Below are 11,569 nucleotides of genomic sequence, written 5' to 3'. Positions count from 1 at the left end.
TTTTCATTACAGTACTGTTTAGAGCCTTTTTCTTCTGTTGAGAAATATCAATATTTTTTTTTTAATTGTGCCTCTCACAGTCTGCGGCCTCTCATCTATACAAGTGTGGCGCTTTAGGTGTCATTACACAGATAGTGCAACTCAATCGATCCGCTGTCTTATCTCTACTATTGTTGTATGTGTATAAAGTTTCCCTGAGATGCACACCTTACCTGCCCTTCGCACTGGTGTAAAGTGCCAGCCTGTGTGTGATGTGGGTAACGTTAATAACCCAGTGGAAACAGATAAATTACAGTCTGTCTGCAGTTCCGTCTTCTCCAGTGACAAGTTAATGACTCAATTGTTAGTTTTTAGGGCCCAAAAGAAACTGATTGATTTTCTTAATAACAGAATAAATAGGCCATTTGTTGTCTGCCAGCAAACCTTTCCAGACAATAGCAAAAGGAGGATTAATGTAAATGTTAGATGGGTTTGAAACTCAAGACATATTAAGTTAGGTGGTAAATAAGTGAAAACATGCTTTCATGTACCTGTAATGAAGTCTAATTTAAAAGCAGCAAATTAAGTTTTAAATGAGTTTGCTGCCATTGATGTGTTAATAAATTATCACAATGCAAACTAAGATACTGGTGTTACACTGTTGTCAAAATTCAACTGAACTCATGAGCATAAACCCAGAAATATTAGAGATTATGTTTCAGGAAAGCCATTTTAACCATTTCTCTGAGAGATAATAACACATAAAACAAGCAACATTACTATTAACAGACATACAGTTAAAAAAAAAAACACACAAAACATTGAAGTTTGGATAACAGTAAAGAGGATGAACTGTACACTGGATGAAAAAAGCTTGGATGTATATATCCGGGCGCTTTCACATGGCTCCATTTAAATCTGTCATCCATTAACAACAAATAATAACAAACGTCAAAAACAGTTTATCCAGTACACAGACCATCATGCCTGTTGTGAAAGCGGCCTGTGTGCTGGAGCGTGGCGAGGAACACGGACGGCCCACTGCGTTCTCACACAAGTTAGTGACACACAGGAACGGTTGAGCAACAAGGACAGGGAGCATCCGCCTGCTGCCACCTCAGACACTGCAGCAGCGCAACAGCTATATGATTCATAAACTGTGAGGTCTGGAAGATACATGGACCGACTGTCCTTAGTCACTGACTGTTAGACTGACCATTAGAATATTGAAATTAAGCTCAGATGAAGCAAATTAGGACCACCGAAATGTATGCAAATCTCATGGCAGAGCCCAGGTGTCCAGTTTTTTTGGTCTCCATCCACAGTTGAAAATGTGGGGCAGATAGGAAACACATTAAATTGGTGCAAAGACAGCATGGAATATAGTTGGAGTTTATCTTACGACACCAACTTTGAATTGTTTTACACAACAAGAAAACATGACACTCCTTTGCCTTGTTTGCCCTCCTGCCTTTTTATGCACTTGGTGCAGCCTTTCTGCCATTCAGATGTAAATTACGGCTACAAGATAGTGTGCAGTACTTTGATAAACATGTCATCTCCCCATTGTTCCTTCACTTGGAGACTGGAAGTCATAAGAGTGAATCACTCAGTATCGCCTGATAAGAAAACCTCCTGGATAAAATCAGATCATGACAAAGTGGAATGTGTGGAATATAGAAAATCCTCACACTGAAAGAGCAAAGTGAGGAAAAAGGTAATGACTGAGTGACTACCCATTTGTTAAAGCTAAGTTGTTAGTTCAATACTGAATACATTATACCACCAATTTTATACATATACTGTATATATATATATAGCCTACATATATATGTATATATATATGTATACATATATATATATAATGGAGTGGATGAACATGTATACTTATCCTTTTTCATCAAAGGATAGGAGGACCACACTGGGAAGCTGGATCCAGCCGGTCTAGGCCTGTTTTCTGTCATCTTAAAGCTATGAGTCAAGAGCTCCTGGGAGGTACTGTGAGTACAGGTGGTGACCCAAGGGTGCTCGGCTGCCATTGGTGTCTTCACTGACCTCTCACAACCTTTTCGCTCCTCACCCCACACCCCTGTCGGAGCACAGAGCGGAACATTTTGAAACCGACTGGAAAGGGCAAGGGCTGCATGGCATGTGCGTGAGATTCAGGAACCAGCGGCCATGTCCCGTTCCACCGACTGAGCCGGACCTTACCCTCAACTTGAACTCTCAGACCGCTCATCTCTCCTTCCAAGGGACTCGATGCGGCTGTTTATCGTCAAATCATGCCTTTTGCTGTACTATCAGACCCTCTGCACTGGCCCCATACTGTAAATACAATGACATGGCAGAATCCTGAATGAATTTAGTCTATATTCTGTAAGTTTTGACTGACTTCGACATATCTTGAGTCACTAAAGTCCCTAGTAGGACAAATCAAAGAGAACTAAGGTGCACACAAAGGTGTGTTTTGTCTGTTTTGGCACAGTTTGTAATGTCTGTGATCTGTGAAGAAAAATGTCACTGTTGACTTGGCAAGTCATATTGTTTTGTTTGTCAAACCAGGAAGTGTCAGTAAGGAAAAAAAAATCAATCCGCCATGGAGAACCTACAGTAGATTATTAAAATAAAAGATAAGAGCAGTGGTGTAAAGATCCCCATTTCCATCTATTCTTGTCAACTACCTGAAGCTCAGATAAAACTGTCATTAATCATGCAAATCCCCGGTCAATTTGATGATAGTCAGTCGTCGTTTTCAGGTCGGCCTGCAAGGTTGTCTGCCATAAATCCATCTGTGGTCAGACTAATTCCAAAAGTGCTTTGATTGCATCACAGTTTCTCTTCCTTGGATGGAATAGAAGCTTTGATCTCTATCAAAGCAATGAGAGTTCATCGCCGTTCCCATGAATCACAGGAAGATGGCTGTACAAGAATACATAGACAAAGAGAGAGAGAGAGAGAGAGTGAGAGAGAGAGAGAGAGAGAGAGAGAGAGAGAGAGAGAGAGAGAGAGAGAGAGAGAGAGAGAGAGCATTTTGCTTGCAACACAACTGATACATAAAAGGATAAGGAAGAGGAAAGTGATGAAAAACGCTGGCATCCATCCACTCCTCCCAATTCATAAACATGACCTGTGGATGATCCTGTCCTGGGAGAGTGAGGGAGGCCGGGCTGCCAGTCTGTGGCCCTCGGGGGCCTGTCTCACTGGGACAGTGTTGGCTCTGTCAACATGCACTGGAGCGAGGGTGTGTGTGTGTGTGTGTGTGTGTGTGTGTCTGTGTTTCCGTGGACTTTTCTTGAGCCGGGCCCAAGACTTGAAAGTCTCCGGGCCGTGTTTGCTCTCATGACTGCACAAGGTGTGTGTGCAGTCAGGGACTGAGCTTTTCCTCCTCTTTTCCTTTGTTAAATCACGTCAGATCATAGCAGCTTTGAGGTTACACGGCTTGTTTAAGCTGCATGGCGAACTGATCTCCTTCCCTGTATTGTTTGATTTCTCCTTAACGTCTCTCTTGCATAATATATTTTTTATTTTCACACCAAGGACAAAGCAGCTGGTACGAAACACCAACAGAGACACACTACTAGATAAAGTGATCTTCCCTCCTGTGAAGCTTACAAAGGCTTAGACATGAGAGGCAATACTGTGCAGCAGTGTTAGGCTGCTCGGCTCGGCAGGGCAGGGCGACCCCTTGCATCATCCGCCCCCTCTCACCAACAGTCAAGAGTCGGCTACTCCCGGCGCTGGCTGAGTCAGGCCGCCCACAGCTACATCCCAGTACCGCTGATGCATCCCGTCAGACTGAGCCTATAGTCTTTTCAAACAGCAGAGGCAAGACAGGGGCCTCCCAGCATCATTAGGGCATGGAAACAGTCCACTATTGTACTGGTGGCAAAAAAAACACTCCCAAAGTCTCCCAAGGTTCTCAATGATTTTAGACCTGTTCTCTTTACCTTTCTTGTTATGAAGGGTTTCGAGAAACTGTGGAGGACTTACTGGACCCTCTGCAGTTCGCGTACAGCAGTGGTTCTCAACCACAAAAGTGTTCGGTCGTTTTATTTGATTCATTATCAGTAGAGGCCTAGAGGCTGAAAACTATACAGTACTTCACAAGAAAAAAAGCAAAATCTTGATCAAAATAAGAAAAAATTGACATGATGATAAAGTTATATAGTAGAAATATGCTTTTTTCCTGCGACCCCCCCAAATTAGCTCACGACCCCCTGGGGGGTCCCAACCCCCAGGTTGAGAACCACTGGCTTACAGAACCATCAGGGGGGTCGATGATGCCACCGTCACCCTGTTGAGCCTCCTATAGAAGCTTCTGGACTTCCCAAACCTGGCAAATCTAACATTGTGAGGAACACTTTAATTTCCCGTGCCACTAAAGTGTTTAACTCTGGTTAATGTAACTGGATAGACAGGAGTCCATTGCTAGTGCTGTTTATTTTAATGCTCTTCTGTGGATGGACGAAGATGGTTTTAGTTATTGACTCTTGCATCTTGTGCTGTTTTTTACCTATTTTGGTGTATTCATGTTTTTATCCTTGTTCTTATGCGCCTTGAACTGAATATGTGTAATTAATATCACAGTTACATTTTGATTACTGATACATAAACATGTATTTTACAGCACATCGAGGCCTCATGATCCCACAGGCGAGGATGAATAGGTGATAAGTGTACTGATGTCATGTTTTCAGAAGTGTGTGTATGCATGTGGTGTGTATACTGTATGTGTGTGTGTCTGATTGGTGATCTCATGAGCAGCCAGTGAACCTGCTGGCTGTGCCCTCGCTGTAGTTGTCTTCATCGTCCCTAGCTGCGACCAAGCTGCTGCTGCTGCTGCTGCTGCTGCTGTTGCTCCGGCCTGCTGGCTGCTGGTCAATATTGACTCAAGGATTGAAGCAACAGCCACTTTGTCAGGGTATAAGGGGGGCAAGGCACTATCTCTATGGCATCAGGTAAAAACACAACACGGCTGGTCATCTCATGTCACAATTACAACAGGACCGTTACCAAAAAGAACTACAGAAATCCTATAATACTGTTTTAGAATGATGCAATGGACAATATCACAGCAAAATTTAAAAATATCATGCAGCTCCTATAGGTCAAAAATTATACCATAGAAAAACCTGTTAACATAATACCATGGGAGATAAAAAATAGCATAAAGTAAGATAAGGTCACTATTAACTCCATACTGAGAAGGCTACCACAAATATACAATAAGTCTCTGTAGGAATATTATAAGAATAATAATAAACAACAAAGGGGTTTGTGCAAAAAATAGGGAAATCATATAATATAATAATAATCATATAATCACCTTTCACTGAAATTTATGTTAGCCTTGTTCAAGCCAAGATGCCTCGTACTGAAATGTATGCCAGTGCTTAAATGTCTGGTCCCCACTAATATTGACTCTAATTCTTTATTTATCACATTATTTGGATTTGGAGTAACACTTTCAACAAGCTTTTAGAAACAATTTCTCAGCCACTAACGCTGGCCAATTAATCAGGATCAGCATAGAGGTTAATAGCGGCGTAGCAGTCAAACAGACTGACTCAGTGGAAATAAATGAGCCAAAAAGCACACACGGGCACATTGAGGCATGAAAAGAAAACTTCAAGGTAAGTGTGCAGTCCACCAGCAGGACGACCACACGGCTTTTTTAAGGTTAAACAAGAGGTGCTGTCACCAATGCTAGTGAAAAGCCAGATTAGATAAATGTATCAGATTAGCTCCGGTCTGCTGTTTACCATGGATGACTTGAACAGAAAGACATGGAGGAAACTCATTTAGTTGATTTCACACATTTGGTTGAGCCAACTCCCACTCAAAATGTGTGCTTTCCATGTTTTCATTAAAGTGGAGCAAAGCTGTTTAAGGCTTACTGTCTCAACCAAACCCTTTTTAGACCCTGTTCTCCCAGTGGAAAGAAGGAACTGCTGCATCAGAGCTTTGGGATTGTGTTGTTTAGTTCTCTGAAATTATTGTTTTTCGGGGGTTTTCTTTAGGAGAGGCATAATATAAAGCGTTTGAACAGTTACTTCCAGCAACCTGCAGTTCTTCCTGAATATGCAACTGTTTCCAACATTGTGCAAAGTATGAAGATGTTCCATCTGCCTGGACAGAGAAACCACACTTATTCCCTAGTTATCTATTAATGACGATAAACTGGTGGACTCTGGAGAGATTTGCATGACTCGGACACTGGCTCTTGAGCTCCATCATACCATGATGCTGTTTGCCGGTTCCATACCGGTGGTTCAATATGCATAGTCCTATGCCATACACACATAGGGTTGCTTTTGTTTAGAAGTGTCAAGTGCCAGAAGGTAGGCTACAGTATGTGAGGCTGATGCTAGCTTTCCACTTAGCTGCTTGTTGAACTCACTGCTGCCACCTAGTGAACGATGGGATGAACAGCTGCAGTTATGCATATAACCCTAACCCATCATGCAGGTGAGGCCACTGAACAGGAGATGAGCTTTCAAGTTGGCAGATTCAAACTCATGCACACACATGCAAAAACGCAGACATACACATGCTCACAAACATGCCTGCACACACACATACACACACATACAGAATATCACCCTTGACCTCATTTTGATCGGACAAACTGTGCACCAGGACGATGCAAGGTGTGTCCGTTTGTAATAAATCTACTGAGAGAAAAAAAAAAACTGAACATAAACATGTTTTATGAAAGGAGGGCAAATCAGAGCCGAGCCATTAGCTCCTGGACTCAATGGGTAGTCAAACACACGTCTACAAGGAAGAGTTTGTAACAAATTATGGCGTGATAAGAAATCTCTTTATTTTGCAATGCATTTGGAAATGTGAGTGTGGTTATCAGCTATTTACTCTGTCCTCATTAACATCCATATGCTTTGAAAATTCCTTGTAATGCTTTGTGGGAAAAAAATCGTTGCAATCTGGAGTCATGCAGATTTTGGATTTATGCAATAAGACAACAACAAACACTAGAACACACTCAAAGATACATTTTACATTTGAAAAAAGTATTGAATCTTTGGTCACAATATTGCATGAGATTAGTTTTCTGTGTTTTCCAGTTTGCATAAACCAACTAACTGTTGGAAGAAAGAAATACAGCGTATACTCTACCGGAATTGACTATAATAAAAATTCCAACAAAATCTCTTCTCTCTTCAAAAACCAAACCCGTTCACTGTCATTTACCACAAACACCAGCTTAAATGTATTTTGTACCGCAGATCTCACTCTTGTATTGATCAGGCAGTGATCAGACTGGCCCATGTGAGTCTGAGGAACCATGATGCTCTTCACCGGCTCAGTAGGACATCTTGGGGCAAGGTGTACCCAGGACTCAGCGGTTCATGTGATTTTGATCTGCCTCCATGGCTGCCACAGGCTGCCTGCCTCCCTGCCTGGTGTTTTTCTTTCTCCTTGTCTCCGCAATTACAGATTCAAAAGTAATTACCTGCTCGGCTTCCTCTGCGATTAAAGCTGGGTTCACAGCACCCTTATTAATGCAGAAGCATGCACACCCGCCATTAGCAGCCATGAGAGGTGGAATGTTCTGACTGAAACCCTGCAGAACAAACACTGGTGTAGAAGTGCGTGTACAGGCACACACACACACACACACACACACACACAAACAGAAACACACAGTGCTAACACAAACACACAACAAGCATACACATGCACACTCATGCATGCATGTGCACACACACACACACACACACACACACACACTGATCTGTATTCATTTTTATTATGCCACTTTTACTCTATCAAAACAATGTGTCACTTTTATGATGATATATTGTAGGCCTTTTTTTTTACCATCATTTAGTCACACTGTTCTACACATTTAAATGAAAACTACAGATGCATAATATTATTATAATAATGCAGCAAAAAAGACAATAGCAATACATCCATTTCTGTATTATGCATAAGATAGTCATGGTAAGTATGAACAGAACTTCTGACCTGTTAAGGAAGGAATCTAAAGTTACAAACACAATACCATCAATTAAACGTGGAATTTTACATAGCTATTTTAAATAATTTTTTTCCCTTTGAACAATTTCCAGCAGATTTTAAAGAAACTTAATCTCATGAGCAAAATCTCTGCACCCTTAAACCCATCCGGAAGACTTTTATTTTGGCCATAAACATACCAATAACTCGAAAATGTGACAGTAGCTACAATGACCTTTAGTGTCAAGATAATTTTTTCTGTCAGCAATTTATTTGCCTGGTCTGTCAGACGCAGTAGCAGGTTATCTATCCAGGTCTATAAGCTCTTTTTATTTCTTTTTTTTGTTAACAGTTAATGTGTAACCAAGTGTGCAAGGAATCAGCACATTTCCTTTTACCTCATACACCAATCGATGTTGGTGTGGCTCCGCTGTGAGGGAACTAAATGGGATCATTGTCAAGAGCTCTACAGTAGCCCAACTCATCCTGCGTTTGGAAGTCTGATATGGGACAAACAGATAAAATTATATATGGATCCAACTAGACTGGATACATTTAACAGTAAACTGAAAAAGAAAACTCCTAACTACAAATGAGTGTGTTTCGGAAAAGGAAAACTCTTAACTACAAATGAATGTGTTTCTAAAAAGGAAAACTCTTAACTACAAATAAATGTGTTTGTTCAAGAAGCAGAAAATACTGACACGTAATGCAGACATAAAGTTTATCAAGAATGACCAGTGGCTCATCTACTAATGACACAAATAGCCCAACACAACATTTTGATGACAACTGCTAACTTGTCACAATACGCTCCTGTTCTTCCTGTAAGTTAATGGCATATTTTTACTGTAAACATGGACTTTGATAAGAAAGGTCTCACAAGAGCTCCTCTGAATCTACTTTGCTTAGTTTCTGACTTGTACAATTAAGAATCTGGCCCTGTGCCACCTAATGTGGAACCCAAGTTATCTATTATTTCATGAGTAAAGAGAAAAGCTTCACACTCAATCAACCATGGCGTCTGTCTTGTCCCCGTTTGATTGCTTAAAGCACCTACAGTTGCCTTCTCTGTGGTCACCGGACATGACTCTTCATTCCGATAAACCTCTGAAAAGTTGACTTATATCATCCTTTAGTATCTTGCTCTCTTATGACACAAAACAGGATTATTCAAATATAAGTTGAGTAAAATCATTTCTTATCTAAATTGACTAAGCAGTCTGCAATAGACACATAATTTACTTTGCATAAACACATACAAACCATTCAGAGGTGGTTCATTTTGAAAACCTAGACTAGAGAATCGATGATTGAACAATCTCAATTGTCATATCACATCATGTCTCCATAATACCAAAGGCACTCGGCAAGTTAAGATTTGAGGGTCTCGCTCATATCATTAGGCCACTAGGAAATAAAAAATGCGATGTCAAATAGGTCTGCAAGTAGCAAATGTTTTTATTCCAAGGCAATGAGTACCTATGCTTGTCGCCTCTCTGTTAGTTACATATTCTTACAATGTCCCTTTTTTTTTTTTAAATTGTCAATGAACCTTGTGAAGCATTCAATCCAGTGACGATCACCGTGTGGTCAGGGTTCAGGCAGACTGAACTGACAATAAAGAGGATGGACATGGTACCAGCCGATCTGCCAAGAACCAATGTCCAGAAACCCATTTTCCAAACCCACCCCCTCTGCTCCGGAGTGGACTCTGGCCCTCTGTCTCCACGCTCCTCTGCTCATCCCTTAAATTAATTCATCCGCACATCTCTGTCCCTCTAACACCACATTAACCCCGACCACAGGAGGCATCCTGTCGGAAAAAATGTCCCTCTCTGGCTTCACGGTGAAACATCAGTTTGACCTTTCCACCTCGGCCCCTCTCCCTACTCTTTTCCCACCCTCAAATCCAACTCCTCATTGTTTTAGTCTTGCTCCATCTACATTTCAACACAGGCTAAATGCATACTGATATTTCCCACTGCTCTCTATAGGACCGAACACAAGCCAGCGAGGTTTAAGTGAGCAGAAAAGACTCGGGTAAGGATCAGTGCGTCAAACACGGCAACTGTAACATAAAAATAACCTGAAATTGAGCGTTCTTTCTTTCTAAACATCCTCATTCTTTGTGTTGCAGTCGTGAGGGAGAGTCATTTGACTGAGTCACGCCACACTGGCTGCTTTCTAGAGGACAGAGAAACTGTAATTGGGGGCCATTAGCTGATGCCCAAGACTAGTCATGCAGGGTCGGTTTGTAGATTGAGACATGGTGACTGCACAGTCCCACCGCCTGTATCAGTATCCCCTACCTGTGTGACGCCCCCCCCCAAACACACACACACCTCCCCCCAACCCCCTGCATGACCCCCTCTGTCCCAGCTCCCCCCCCCCTTCACCCCACCACTGACCCCCGCACCGCCCTTCCACATCCTCTTGCTTTTTGCTAGGTATTCAAACAGACCTTGAGGAGAGTCAGGGCCAACTAAGGCCGAGCGGCAATCAAATAAAAAGCCGGTTTTATAACAGCTTTAAAATGCTTTAAGGGCAATCTATACCCCATCAATTACCTTTTTGACTACACCTCCGTTGCCTTGTTATGAGCAAGAATTTAGCCCTATTTTACCTCTGTTTGTACTTTAGCCCTGAAACATTTAAAAAAAAATCAAAAATACATCAGTAGCTGAGCTGCAGCTCACAGCACCTCCACACTGCAAAAAAATATCTTAAACCTATTTTTTTCCACTTAAAACAAATGGGGGGAAAACTGCCAGTCGAGTGAGATAATTTCACTTGTTTCCAATGCAAATCAACAACAATTTCCTTGAATCAACTGACATTTTCTTGATGACACTTCCTCATTCTGCCTTGTTTCAAGATACTGACAGTAGCTGAAACAAGCAACACTACCAAAATTATCGCTCCCCACTGGCAGAATTTTTCAGGCTTTTTAAAACGGATTTTAAAACAGAATATGAGGCTAAACAATATGGAAATGGATTTGTTTGGCAGTGCAGAAGCCCCCCTGCAGCCACAGAGCCGCTCAGTGAAGCTGGAGTTTCACAGTGCCTCTCATAAAGAGTTGCCCCGCTTTATGGCCCTATTGCCCAACATCACATGCCTTCACTGCTGGGATATGATCTGAGATAAGGCGAAGGAGAGCTGAGACAAGTACCAAGCTCTCTCTCTCTCCTCTCTCTTTACACAGCTCTCTCAGGTGGACAGAGAAGATGGGGGAATGAACGTGCTAGGTTGGTGTTTGACTTGTTGGTGACAAGACGATAAATAAAAAAATCTGCTGAAGGAAAAGTCTCGCAGAAGCTTGTATCACATTAGATCTTTGTATGTGAGGGGCTTGTGAGAAGTGTTTTGAAGAGAGCAACCTGCGCTGAAGCAACCGCCGCCGCTTTGGAAGATATCAAAGAGTGTCTGAATCACTGAGATGTCCTTGTTGCATACAGGTTTTATAAATCATGTCTTTATGATAAGCTAATTACCTTATCCTTGACAGCAGCACACAGCGAGAGCAGTAAAGGGGCAGGATTACAAGATGATGGTCCATAAAGGGTTTGGCTCAGATAAGGTGGTTTGTGGGAGTGAGAGAGAG

The sequence above is a fragment of the Centroberyx gerrardi genome, chromosome 6, assembly GCF_048128805.1.
Source record: "Centroberyx gerrardi isolate f3 chromosome 6, fCenGer3.hap1.cur.20231027, whole genome shotgun sequence".
NCBI lineage: Eukaryota > Metazoa > Chordata > Actinopteri > Beryciformes > Berycidae > Centroberyx > Centroberyx gerrardi.
Note: the sequence above shows the minus strand (reverse complement) of the source record.